Source organism: Hemibagrus wyckioides, linkage group LG08 (genome assembly GCF_019097595.1).
Source record: "Hemibagrus wyckioides isolate EC202008001 linkage group LG08, SWU_Hwy_1.0, whole genome shotgun sequence".
Taxonomy (NCBI): domain Eukaryota; kingdom Metazoa; phylum Chordata; class Actinopteri; order Siluriformes; family Bagridae; genus Hemibagrus; species Hemibagrus wyckioides.
Window position 1 is genome coordinate 15,403,050 of NC_080717.1, and position 12,545 is coordinate 15,415,594.

At 39.7% G+C, this 12,545-nt stretch overlaps 2 long non-coding RNA genes across 4 annotated transcripts in view; one reads left to right on the forward strand and one right to left on the reverse strand.

Annotated features, from left to right (window-relative positions):
* Positions 1 to 9,933, forward strand: part of LOC131358089 (uncharacterized) — a 49,714-nt gene extending 39,781 nt beyond the window's left edge. The window contains exon 6 of one of the 2 annotated variants that reach the window (XR_009205342.1): positions 4,972 to 9,933. This is a non-coding gene — a long non-coding RNA (uncharacterized LOC131358089). The remainder of the gene's footprint in view (positions 1 to 4,971) is intronic. The other variant, XR_009205343.1, reaches the window with a different exon arrangement.
* Positions 1,383 to 12,545, reverse strand: part of LOC131358090 (uncharacterized) — a 54,845-nt gene continuing 43,682 nt past the window's right edge. The window contains exons 2-5 of one of the 2 annotated variants that reach the window (XR_009205345.1): positions 7,904 to 7,956; positions 3,595 to 3,732; positions 2,769 to 2,961; positions 1,383 to 1,519 (exon numbers count right to left, since the gene is read on the reverse strand). This is a non-coding gene — a long non-coding RNA (uncharacterized LOC131358090). The remainder of the gene's footprint in view (positions 1,520 to 2,768; positions 2,962 to 3,594; positions 3,733 to 7,903; positions 7,957 to 12,545) is intronic. The other variant, XR_009205344.1, reaches the window with a different exon arrangement.

The window sequence follows — 12,545 nt, forward strand, 5'->3', positions numbered from 1 at the left end:
GAGATAATCTTTTGTTATGTTTTTTTTTTCACAAAGATATCCAGTAAAATCTCTTTGATTCAGGATGATTTAGACAAGTGTAAAAGATTATGGACTGATTTTATCTTAATTCCCTCAGAATCTCTGCTGCCTTTATCTCAATGGTTGAGCAAATCAGTGGAAAAAGAAACCAAAACAGTTCCAAAGAGTACTCTCATGAGGTTTTTTCCAATATTCGTCTCACATATAGTAGTGTCCTAGCAGATATCTGACAGTGCTGATTCATAGTAATTTTGTCCTGCCAATCATTAATCTAATAACCTAATGTAAATGCAGGTTACACAACAAAATCCAGACAAGAGAGCTTACATCTGTGTAATAACATGTACATTATACAGTAACTTTAAGGTTATATTCACAGTAGTAGATTTTGTGTAACTTTTTTCAAGGTGCAACTTCTAGATAATTATTGTACAGTATATGTGTATACTCTGCATATATCCTTATACTATAGGAAATTAACATCTTTGTACAGATCATAAGTAAGAAAAGTATTACTGGGTAAAACAGAAGGCATACAGTCTGGGACTGCATAGAATTGTAATAAAATATACGCAACACACTTTTAAAACACAGATAAAATATATATCCATTTTTTAAATTACAAATCATACATAATGAAATTATGAATGATTATAATAATGAAATTGAATACTTTAATTCTGAATATTAAAATATATCATTCGAATATTCAGTTTCAAACATTCTATAATTTTTTAGGTCACTATTTAAATGTAAACAAATGTATAATTTGTTATCTTCTCTGTACAAAGTATCAGATGTTCTTTGAGTCTTATTTTGAGGCCCAAGTTCCGATGTGATGATCTAACATGATCTTTATATTACTATGAAATAAACTGAACTGAAATACATATCAATTAATTTACAGGTTGAAATACTTGAATTTGACCCGTTAGACTGTGGATAATATGATTTGTAATAAAAAAAACATTTGTATTTATAAATCAATGCAAGTATTTTTAAAGCCTTCTGGAATTATATTGTACATGCATTCAACTTTGGCAGATTATTTCAGCTCTGCAGTTTTGATTTGTTTTTTTGTTTTATTCCTACATTATTTCCATAACCAAGGTTACAGCTGATTTCCAAAGAAAACAATTATGTTATACCTGTTCATACATGCGGTAGATGCAAGTTACTTCATATGCTGCTGCTCGAATCAGAGAGAAGCTTAATCAGTTAAGCAAACTAGCAGGAAGCAGTGAGTCAGCTGTGTTGTGGGACGCAGAGAGAGAGACAGGTGGACAGCACACGGCAGTTACTGTATGGGACAGACAACAGGAAGACAGACAGACAGACATGGAGAGAGACAGGCCTGTGGACAGGCAGCAGCAGGGGTAGGAGCCTGAGTGTCCGCTCCGGTGGCAGAGGAACAGATGTGTGGTGAATCTTTAACTTCCCTCACACCCCACTGTCACTGCATCTGTGCACAACCCCGCATGGTCAGTGGAGCCCCCTCCTGTGTGAAAAAAATGAACAATACGAAACTACCGGTATACTTATTGATCAACTCTGCCTTGCCCGGATTACTGATATTTAATAGCCTGTAGGGTCATTAAGTCTCTGCCTGTTGAATGCTTGCTGGAAGATTGATCCAGAATTATCTGAACCTAAACGTATGTATATATGCTTAATCTTTTTTTTGTTTTAATTGATCACACCTCCTAATGATTTCCTGAAATAATAATGAGATGAGCAGCTTAAGCAGAGTAGATAGCTGGTACTGTGAACTCTATAACGAACACCTTTAATACCTAAAATTATGATGTGTGTCTGCATTAATAACCCTAAGAATGCAAACTGTTGCTTGGATTAATGTCACAGCCTCATTAGTGTGTGACAGGTATTTAACCATCACATGGAGTGTAAAAGCTTAAGTATACTGAAGCAGCATCATGTCTGATTGTCCCCTCTCTAACCCCGTATGTGAAATAACAGCTATGTCACTGGCATAATACTCCGTAAGTAGCGTTTTATTGTCATTTATGTGATCAGCCCTAATCCCCTTAGACGTCACACAGTAAATAGTAGGGGGAAAGCTATCTCTCCATAGTGCTCTCTTTCTCTGCTGCTCCAGCACCCGTGGTTTATTTTAATTGAAAATTAGCAAAACAAAACAAGGGCAAGAGGCTCCCTGAATGACCCCCCCTTTTCCCTGGGAGCTCCTGGGCCGTTGAATAATGCATATGGGAGAGAGTAAACAGCAGCGGTGGCTCTGGCCCCGGAACAATGGGCCCGCTCTGATTTTATTAGCGAGCTGTCAATCCTCCCCCAGCCTGGGAAGCGTGGGACTGCGGCCAGGAGGCAGCTGCTGACCGCCTCACACTGACCTGCACACTCAGGCCCAATCCAACCGGCTGCTTACACACACTGAGCTGCATCCTGCATGCCTCCACACACCCCACCTTGACACGCACACACATGCATTAGTGGCTGGACATGTTTCAATGATATGGCTAACTAGATCTTTACAAAAACTAAATGTTGTAAAGTGATATAGTTAGGCTTCAATTATCGGAAATTAGAGCCTTATATACTCCTGCATGCCTATACACACCTTTCAGGGACACAAACGACCCATCTCTGTATTCTTAGTTATAAAATATACAATTTAACTAGTACTTAAGATGCATAGAAAAAGATTTTTTTAATTATTATTATTATTATTTAGAATTGTATTATAATTGACATATGGCAATCACACTTACACTCTGATTTCTGTTTGTGGATTGTGGGACAGCGAAGGGTCACAGAGGACATTTTGAAACTTCTCTCCTTCTCTTTCTTGCTCTCCTTCAGCTATTGAGATTCCAGTCCTGCTTCTTGGCTTCGGCCTGCAGTTGTTGCCATGCCAACCAGCAAATTGGTTAGCAGGATGAGTAATGATGGGATGTGGTGGAGCTGGAAGGAACCAACAAAGAACTTATTACAGCTGGGTCCTTTCATAGGGCAACCATTGTTGTCAAGTGTACCTGATATTAACCTGCTTTAGCCGGGGCTTCCTATCCTCATGAGCTCTGTGTGTGTGTGTGGGTGTGTGTGTGTGTGTGTGTATGTGTGTGTGTCTATCAGACAGAGGAGCAATGTTCTGAATGTTCTGAATGCACTTTCTCACCCTCTCATCAGTTTGTTTGTCTTACTGTTTGCTGCTGGCTGACATTTTTTTTTTTTTTTAAAGTTTCTGATTACACTAAATAGTTTCTAAACAAACAGCCTTTCCTACATTACGTGGCATGTCCTGGATAACCTACTGAGTGCAACAGTTTGTAAAAGTCTCAATCTCCTGATACAAGAAGTGCACAGATTTTAACTGAGTTGTCCAGAACATGCTTTAAGCAAATAAACAATCACTTTTGGGTAAAACACTGTTGCATGATGTAACTGAAATGAAAACTACAGATTTTCAGGTGTATTAATGTCAGAAATGAGTAAAAAAAGTATCAAAATACTTCTAGATGGGTTTAAGGATTTAAATGAAGAAACTTTTAAACACTGTTCTTTATGCTTTAGTACAAATGAAATATACATTTATACCAGAAAAATCATTAAGGTGGATATCATTGCTGTGTCACAGTTCCAGATTGATGTCTGCAGTCCTGAGCTTTGGGTGATATTTGGGTTATTCATCATGTCTGTTTTGGTTTCCTTTGGAGTTCTCTGGTTTCCTTCTGCCTGAAAAAAAAAAAAAAAACTTTTCGGTGGATTGATTGCGATGAACTGGTGTCCCATGTCGGGTGTATTATCTCCTCACACCCAGTGTCCCTGGGACATTCTCTAGATCCACTCTGACCCTGCTTAGAATAAAGCAATTTTCTGAAGATGAACAAATACATTTGAAATAAATTTTAGACACAGTTATAAATCTATTTATTTTTAAAATGTATATTTTTTTAAAAATGTATATACACACTTGTATAGCTTTATTCCAGTCTTCATTTTGGAAATCTCTTTATAAGGTGTTAGTGAAATTGTACAGTGTTGAAAACTCATGAGACAGAACATGCTCAGCACTGGTCACTAGCGGTTCGAAATTAGACTTATTATTTTATTTTCTTCTGATTAAGGGCTTAGTTTTGGTGTATTTTTGTGCCAAAAGATTTGAGAATATCGTAAGAGATTGTAAGACCTGAGTAATTGACGTGCATACACACACACACACACACACACACACATGCATATGCTAACATCAAACACCCCTCTGAGTAGGTAAAGAGCCCACACCCTCCCTGTGCTCCCACTGAGGTGTGAAGGGTGTAAAAGTGTTCAGCTACTGGCTCAGTAGTAGTGAGAGAGAGATCAGTCATTGACGCAGGATGTTTTAGTATTTGACGTTGGTTTAACAACCTCCTCTGTCCAAAACCCCCAGGCAGAAGGGAGATGAGTCAGAGATAGTGCATTACACCGTACCTGCTCCTCTGCCTGACCTATTGTTCTGCTTATCTTTAGCCTGGCCTATCTGCTGACCTGCAGCCTGAGAGGGAGGGGGTTATAATGCCAAATTCAATGCCTTCAGCTTCATTTAGGAACTCTGGGGAAGTGCTGGCCCAATTAGTGTGTCAGCATATTGGTGTTAATACAAAAGTGCCTCAGTTTGGGTTGTGCTGTGTGAATACAGTGAAGAGGATGAACTGGAGTTTCCCAGCACAGAACTTTCTGCCATTCAGTTAAGAGTGTTTGCGTTTTATGGTACAATTTAATAGTAGCTCATTGATATCACTTTAAAAAGGCTTTAAGACTACAGATCAAAGTTGTTTTATAATTGCAGGGACATGTTTTATTTAGATCATTGTCAAGCTATTAAGTGTACATTTAGACCTTAGGCAGTAGCTTTTGAGTTTATTATGAGTAGATGTAGAAGGAAGGCTTTTCCACAATTTTATGGTTAACAAGGCCTTTTTCTTTTTCATACAGCTGAAGCTGGTCAGTTCCCCAGCATCATCAGAGTGCCCTCATTGTCCATCAGTCCACAGTGTCTGGTCATGGGGCAGCCCTGCACCCACCCACCCATACTGCTCACCGTGGGAAGCAGCACATCAAGAAGAATTGGGCATGTTTGGCTCAGGTAACATGGCGGGGGAGGGGAGGAACATGGATGGATGGATGAAGGGACAGAGAGAGAGAGAGAGTACAAAAACTAGAGAGTATAATCCTGGGGTAGGGGACTCCAAAGGTGAGCATGAGCATGAACAAGTATTTTATATGTGTTTATGTAAGTGTGCATGTTGACCCATATGTATATGCATTATTGTGTGTGTGTGTGTGGGATGGTATCCCTCGGGAAATAGAACTGTGGGAATATGCGTCCCAAGCAGGACTACTGCTCCCAAGGGAGCACCTCTTTTCGGAAGCCACACACACACACACATACACACAGACACACACAAACACACACAGAGAGAGAGAGAGAGAGAGAGAGAGAGAGAGGGAGGCAAAAGGTGAAGGTTTCATGTGGACCAGGATTTCATTATTCTCCATGTACAGTCCAACATACATACACACACACACACACACACACGCAACAGGTCAGCAGTGGCTCAACAACCAGTAGCCCCTTTGCTTGAGAGACAATATACACTCTTCCCCCTAGAGAGATGAGAGATGGACATGGTGTCACTCAAAGCTGACAAGCAGATCACTGAAAAGCCTTTTGTGTTACTATGTGTGTTCCTGTGTGTTTGGGTGTTCAACCTCTTATCACACTCTGCTTGTACGATCATTATAGTGTATTTATCTTTTTTTGTAAGATATTTTTTTAAAGAATAAAATAAATACCAACCAGGTGATACATTTTCAGCTACAGATTATCTTTTTGTAATTTTATTTATAATTTAATTGATTTATTTAATTAGATACTTTATTTAATAATTTATTTATTATTGTATAATTTATAATATTTTATATTTATAATTTATTATATAATATATAAAATTATATAATATCACCACAGACAGCTATTTTTAAATATTTTCCTGAGAAAAGTCCCTTATAATGGAACTCTAAGGGCATTTGGTTCAATCCATCAATATACTATATATCAGTCAGATTCAAAACAATAATTCCAGTCTAAAATAAAGTAAGATAAGACAGATGAGAGAATATCTTACCAGAGCTGTTCTTACAGAATGGTGCCAAATTAAATTGAAAAATCTCTGTTATTCATCTGTGGGAATTTTGCTGGCATGGTCAGTGTGCACTTTTCTTTTTAGAGAGAAGTGATAGCTCTCAGTTTTTCTAACTGATGACTTTTATCCTACGATAAATCATCCCTACAGTAACAGGAGTGCTCCAGGATGATATTCCTGGATTAATATGTCACCCACGTCCCCATCTGCAGTTCATAAGGGGTTCATGAATGTTTTGATGAGGATAAAAATGATTTTATATAAATTTACTGCCAACAGATTTGAACCCAACTGTAAACATATGTGAGTTCAGAGTGACTTTCATCATCTAAATCTTTAACATCAGCCACCATCATCATCAAGGGAAAGAATGACTTTAGGAGGAATGATGTTATTCGCTCATGTACAACTCATGTACAGAGATTTGTAGGATCTGTTCCAAGTCATATTGAAGCTGGTGGCTTGAGTAACCCAACAATGTTACTAAGACACTTGAGGGTATTTCACACTGCGTTTAACCCCCGCTTTTAACCCCAGGTAGAGGAACGATTCACACTTGTAATTTAGATATGGAGTTAGCACTGCCTTTGCACCTGAGGTTATGAAATCCTGCCAGATTTGTACAGTGTGAAATGATGTGGTGTTAGATTATTATAGGTACATGCTTAGCAACAGATTCCCAATCAGACATCGGACAGCGTGTACCTCATATCAGGTGAGAACCAGCAACACATAGCCACGGCTCGGTAGCATCAGGCAGCAAAACACTCGGAAGTACATGCTATAGTGAGGAGGAAATATCCAACACTGTACAATATGTTGGAGCTGGATAAGGTCAACTATGCAACAAACCTTAAAAATGCCAAAAGAAAAAAGATTAGAAAGCTGTGATGCTAAAACTTGAGACAAGCCGTTATTTCTATTGTAGTCTATTGTAGCCAATGCAGTTGACTGAAAATATGCAGATTAGTACGTGAACCCAGGGTTTAAGAAAGTACAGTGTGAATAGTCAGGATTAATTGAAAATTATGAAACATGAAGCAAGATAACCCAGGATTCCTTTCACTCTGAGCGTAGGCTGACTGAGCGTTAACTATTTCAAGTGTGAAAAGCTCTTTTATGTTGCTTTTGCCTTCAATATGTTTGGGTGTAGTTGTGTTCAACTTTCCACAACTGAACCAACATAGTAAAACCTCATTGTGTTAAATTGCTTGAGGTTTTGTGGTATCCCTCAAACAGGTGCTAATTGTGAAACATTCAGGGACTTGTTTATGCTCTACATTGTACTCTGTAAAAGTAGCTGCATATCTGAAAGGCAGAATCCTTACCGAGAAATATGTAGAAATTATTGTCCAGGTTAAATGCTCATAAAGATGCAAGGTGAGAAAGAAAATGCTAGAATGTTTCTTTATTAAAGCTGGATGTGGATTTAAGGTGAAATGCTGAATTATTTGTTATTAAATGTATTTTAGAGTGTTATTGCTATAAGTGGTGTTCATTTTATTATTATTTGTGTTGCAGCACGTTGCTCAGCACACTGGCAAAGCAGTACATGCAGTACGCTGATAAACTGTTCCTGCTCGACACCTGCTGATTTATAGATTAGATTAAATCTGGGAATGGCTGAGAGGATTAAGTCACTGCTGCTTTCCATGGAGCAGAAAAACACCTTGTCTGCTGTGGCATGAGGCAGAGCCTGAGGGTCAGGGGGTCTTGTTTACCTGGGGCAGGCATTTCCTCTGTGGGCTGATAAGAGCAGGACAGGGGAAGTGGTCTGTCACAGGTGAGTGAAGAGAGAGAGAGAGAGAGAGAGAGAGGGAGAGAGAGAGAGAGATGCATGAGGAAGCCACCTATGATACCTGCTCTTACTAACATGGAAACACACTAAACCATCCTCAAATAAGGTCATATGTGTGATCTGTCTTGGTGTAGACAGACCATGCATAGTTTAGATAGCATGTGTGTGTGTGTGTGTGTGTGAGAGAGAGAGAGAGAGAGAGAGAGAAATGAAAAAAAGTGATGCTCAGACTCTTGTAAGTGTATATATTGACATGTTTGGCAGTTAGAATGCATCTTTTGTTTTGCTACAAATTGTTAAAAATCTGAAAATCTGTAACACACGCATGTCTACAAAATGACTTCAATCAATCACTGCAAAAAATGCAACCAAACAGGACCAAACCCTGTTACAGTGCAACTCACAGCAGCTAGTATTGGTGACATGCAATATGAGTTGAGCTTAGATATTTGTACCCACAAGGCACTGCCACAAGGCTGCAAACAGTGGAGGTGCTTAAAGTAAACAGTCCCAAGACAGAGGAGGCTCGGCTGATGGATGGAGGCTGAGTTTGTTTGTTTTTACTCTGGCCTTCCTCTTCCTCCATTACCTGGGCTTGAGCGCTTCTCTGGCCCTCAGGTGCTGAGAGGAGCCGGTCAGCCTGAACGTGTTAACAAGAGAGGATTCCTAGCATCCACTGACAGACATACGTGCAAGCAGCATGGAGTATATCACTAACAATAAGTTCTGCTTTCTGTATGGTTATGTCTTTAGTATTATTATAAAAATATCATGGCTTTCTTGTCATTTATTTTATTGCATGTGGTAACTACAGTATATGTGTGGTCAACCCCTCATCCTGAGACATCCCGCCTATGGGCTGTCTGATATATTTTGCCATTTTCTGGCATTGAGCTTCAGAATCCTATAGGTTTCATTCTGAATGACTCTCCACATTTCTTTATATCTGCATCCCTGTATGCTGATTTCCAACAGAAATACTAAACAGAGCATAATGAAATGATTAGAGCAAGATATAATCATTAAAATCAAACATGTTTGCATACAACTTAATATAGAACAGACAGACAGACAGACAGATAGACAGATAGATAGATAGATAGATAGATAGATAGATAGATAGATAGATAGATAGATAGATAGATATTCTTTAGTGTCATTGGACAGAGTACAATACAGTTATGTGTCATGCCTTATGGTGTAAGAAAAAAAGAATAACAAAAGATAAAGGATAAATAAAAGGAGTACAAATATTGACTAGCTGATCAGACGGGACTGTCCAATTGAGATATAAAGAAATAGCAGCTAGTTATTGCATTTAACAAGAGAACCACGTGAACTCACTGTTCATATGTCCAATAATGTTGATCTGCAATGTTAGATATAGTGTTAGTGTTATATAAAATTGTACTGATTTGTTTAATATTGGTTTGTACTTTTGTGTGTAATGTTTTATATAGTCTATTTGTCACCTCCACTGTTTTTATCCTGAATTTGTAATTTTGTGATTAACAATCAGGCATTACTTTGCTATAAAGTTGCTAATAAAAGATAAAATGCACTGTATTATCAATGCTTCCTGGCCATGTTTCTTTCTCTAATTCTAAATCATCAATAATATTAATGAACTTTACATGAATATGAGTGATTTAGTCATTAATAAGAGTAAATCATTTAGTTTGAAGCAGTTAGTGGTTAGTTAATAATATCTTGCATGTTTGGGAGGCTACAGGAAAAGCTCTGTGCTTACTCATCTACCATGTGAGTCATGTTGATTAGTAATAGGAGACAGTATTTGGTTATGTCTAAGGACTAGATGTACCAGATTCCTTAAATATTAGCAGTCTTGTTTGTGAGATTAGGCCAACCCCAGAATTAAAATGAAGTATTTTTAGATAGTCCTTGCAGGCCTGTGCTTTTATATTGACATATACTAATGATATTCAACAAAGATCACATAAGATGAACTAAAGGTGTTAAAGGCATTGCATTTGGATTATAATGTATTTAGTATATTAAGCTGTAATTTTCAGGTGAGAAGCAGCAGTGTCCCCTGCTCGATCCCCACCTCCTGTTCAATAGACCTCCTCGGAGGTAGCGCTCGGCCCCCATTGTGGCCAATCCTGACCTGAAGTACTTTCCAATAAGCAAGCAGAGCGCATCTCAAGCAGCATAGCCCCCCACTTCAACCTCCACTTTCCCCCCCAAAAATCCCATTTTCAGGCCTTGCAGCTGCCCCTGCTCTGCAAGAGCACTTAGCCATGTCATTCTATCTGCCTCTCCAGGCTTGGGGTAGGGGGGCGGCAGTGAAACAGGCACGGTTTTGTGCGCCACTGTCTCTGATACGACTCCAAAAATGAAAATGAGGCCATGGATCTTCATCAGGAAAGGCAGGTGTCCCCGGCCTGGCCCAGGTGAAGACGCAGGGAGGAGTGCAGAGCACGGAGAAAAAGGAGGAGGGGGAACTGGAGGGGCTGCCTTCTATTACAGCCCTTCCCTTCCTACCCCTCACCCCACCCCGCCCGACACTTAATTGCCCATGTAATGAGCCGCCGGTGAATGGGCTTGCTTGTGTGGAGGCACTTGAGGAGCCTGTGCATTAGGGGCACCTCCTGCAGCTCCTAATCTCAGAGCCCATAGATAGAGAGAGAGTTGTGTATGAGGCACAGGAAGAGAGAGAGAGGGATGGAGATGGAGAGAGAGAGAGGGAAAGAGGCAAAGAAAAAGACGTTCACCTCTCTTAGCATTTTTTTTCCTGTTTGTATTTTGCCCCCACTACAAGCCCCCTTCTATCTTTGTCTCCTGGTTTGTGGGGTGGAATTGGCAGGGCTTTAAAACCTATGTTAGCCAGACAGGCTTCTAGGCCCCAAGAGGCAGATGAGCACACTGGAGTGTGAGAAGTCTTCATGTGGCAGGACACCTGTTCTGTCTTCACTTCAGTCAAAGCCAATGTCTTGTCAGTCTGTTGAAGAGGAACCACCTGCACAGTGACCTTCCAGACTTTAGTACGCACTGTGCTGTTACCTTTAATTAAAAAAAAACAACAACAACATCTAGATTATGCATCCAATTTTGAAGTGAATACAAATAAGATATCAGAGTTTTTTTGGGGTCAGGTGTCATTCTCGACAGGCTGTTACCATCATGCTAGAATTCATATTTACCAGATATTTACATTTTTGCAGTGTTACTAATTGCGAACCTAACAGGCAAGACTGTAGCACTTAAGTTCCATTACTGACAAGCATATGGGTGGAGTTCAGAAACGAAGCAGAAGGCATTTGGATCTTGGAATCACTTGTGAGTAAACCGACACTCAATACGGCAATGATGCGTGTATAGTCCTGCATTTTCCTCTAAGCATTATCACCGGTGCCAGCTCCAGCACCCTTCTCACGCTGTTTGCTGTAAAATATTAGCTCCCACAATCCCTCTGCGGGAAGGCTGACAAATAAGATGCTGTTGTTTGGCTCTCACAGAGGGTGCGGGGGTTAATGATTAGTGCCATTGGGGGTTAACGCCTAGAGATAGGGGCTTTCTCCTGTGCCTCAACAGATGTTGGTGGGCCCTTAATGTGGTTATCAGGACGGAGGGTCTTCTCAGAGCTGCTCCGCCATTGTGTGCCGCTGCATTCCAGGGCTCAGCCACGGCAACCGGGCATCCTGGGAGCACAGCCGGGTGTCCCGCTGCGCCACTGTGGGCCTGAGCGCTGACTGCTGAGCTACCCCCCAACACACACACAAATACACACACATACACACCACTATATCCCACACACAAACACACACCACTGATCACAAACACTATTCTTCACACCCCCACTGCCCTCTAACACCCACCCCATCTCCCACTCTCTTCCTCAGCCATACTGCCCTTTCCCACACCGCTTTAATGGACTGATGCCTGGGCACAGCTACAGCTAATGATTCACTCTATCTATCTACCCATTTCTCTCTTTCTCTCTCTCTTGCTGTCTCACATTTTCTCTCTGAAAAATGTTCCTTATAGCATATCTTAACATTATGACTATAATATAATGACTTCCTGTGAAACTCATTCTTTGCTCTGAATAAGCAATGAGCAAGGAAACACTTTCATTGCTTTTAGTGAAAATTGTTTTTATTTGTTTGAAGGTTTGTAGAATATCATTAAATATTTTTGTTATTTTTTAAAAAGTAGTTGGTAACAGCTGTCGGACCAATAGAGTCAATAATACTTTGTTAAAATGTAAACATTGCATGCTAATGCTGTATATACAATAGGTAATGGTAATAGATTGTTAGTATTTGTATAAAATGCTTGGAAGTAATCAGAAAAAAGAAACCTAGATTTCAATTGCAATATATTTATATTAAAAACTGTTTGAGATTACATGCTTAATGTTTAATGTGTCTTAAATGCAAAAACCTACACACTGAATAAACATTTGTCCTGGTTTCTTTCTTTGTATTGGTCCTAGCATAGAAACCTGTTGATTCATTCACATGACCATTATTCACTCACTGGAAGTCACCCGTTCTGTAAAATGTATCCCGGTGAGGGGTAATCTTCCCATTTATAATACC